This window comes from Arachis duranensis, chromosome 1 (genome assembly GCF_000817695.3).
Source record: "Arachis duranensis cultivar V14167 chromosome 1, aradu.V14167.gnm2.J7QH, whole genome shotgun sequence".
In the NCBI taxonomy this organism is placed as follows: Eukaryota; Viridiplantae; Streptophyta; class Magnoliopsida; order Fabales; family Fabaceae; genus Arachis; species Arachis duranensis.
This window is the reverse complement of record NC_029772.3, coordinates 82093367-82095194: the sequence shown is the minus strand read 5'-3', so window position 1 is coordinate 82095194 and position 1828 is coordinate 82093367.

Below are 1828 nucleotides of genomic sequence, written 5' to 3'. Positions count from 1 at the left end.
TATCTCTTGGATTCCTTAATCAGAATCTTCGTGGTATAAGCTAGAACTAATGGCGGCATTCAAGAGAATCCGGAAGGTCTAAACCTTGTCTGTGGTATTCTGAGTAGGATTCAGGGATTGAATGACTGTGACGAGCTTCAAAGTCGCGATTGTGGGGCGTTAGTGAGAGACGCAAAAGAATCACTGGATTCTATTCCGACATGATCGAGAACCGACAGCTGAATAGCCGTGCTGGGACAGAGCGCGTTGAACATTTTCACTGAGAGGATGGGAGGTAGCCACTGACAACGGTGAAACCCTACATACAGCTTGCCATGGAAAGGAGTAAGAAGGATTGGATGAAGACAGTAGGAGAGCAGAGAGACGGAAGGGACAAAGCATCTCCATACGCTTATCTGAAATTCTCACCAATGAATTACATAAGTATCTCTATCCTTATTTTATGTTTTATTCATAAATCATTCATAACCAATTGAATCTGCCTGACTGAGATTTACAAGATGACCATAGCTTGCTTCATACCAACAATCTCTGTGGGATCAACCCTTACTCGCATAAGGTTTATTACTTGGACGACCCAGTGCACTTGCTGGTTAGTTGTGCGAAGTTGTGATAAAGAGTTGAGATTACAATTGTACGTACCATGTTGATGGCGCCATTGATGATCACAATTTCATGCACCAAGTTTTTGGCGCCTTTGCTGGGGATTGTTTGAGTTTGGACAACTGACGGTTCATCTTGTTGCCATGGAAAGGAGTAAGAAGGATTGGATGAAGATAGTAGGAAAGCAGAGAGACGGAAAGGACAAAGCATCTCCATACGCTTATCTGAAATTCTCACCAATGAATTACATAAGTATCTCTATCCTTATTTTATGTTTTATTCATAAATCATTCATAACCAATTGAATCTGCCTGACTGAGATTTACAAGATGACCATAGCTTGCTTCATACCAACAATCTCCGTGGGATCGACCCTTACTCGCGTAAGGTTTATTACTTGGACGACCCAGTCCACTTGCTGGTTAGTTGTGCGAAGTTGTGATAAAGAGTTGAGATTACAATTGTGCGTACCATGTTGATGGTGCCATTGATGATCACAATTTCGTGCACCAAGTTTTTGGCACCGTTGATGATCACAATTTTGTGCACCAAGGTTCAGGATCATAACTCTTTATCCCCTGAAAGCCAAGCTGGTCACAGCACCAGTTATCTCTGCACCAGACTGGACATTGCCATTCGAACTAATGTGTGATGCCAGTGACCATGCCATTGGTGCAGTGTTGGGACAGAGGCATAACAAACTTCTGCACGTCATTTATTATGCTAGCCGTGTTCTAAATGACGCACAGAAGAATTACACAACCATAGAAAAAGAGTTACTTGCAGTGGTTTATGCCATTAACAAGTTTAGATCCTATTTGGTAGGGTCAAAAGTGATTGTGTACACTAACCATGCTGCTCTTAAATATTTACTCACAAAGCAGGATTCAAAACCCAGGCTCATAAGGTGGGTGCTGCTTCTGCAAGAGTTTGATATAGAAATAAGAGACAGAAAAGGGACAGAGAACTAAGTAGCTGATCATCTGTCCCAAATAGAACAAGAAGCCGGGGCGTCCCTCCCTTCTACTGAGATCTCTGAGACCTTTCCAGATGAGCAACTCTTTCGCATTCAGGAAGCTCCATGGTTTGCAGACATTGCAAACTATAAAGCTGTGAGGTTCATACCACAGGAGTACAGCAGAGTGCAAAGAAAAAAATTAATTTCAGATGCCAAGTACTACCTATGGGATGAGCCATATCTCTTTAAGAGATGTGCAGACGGAAT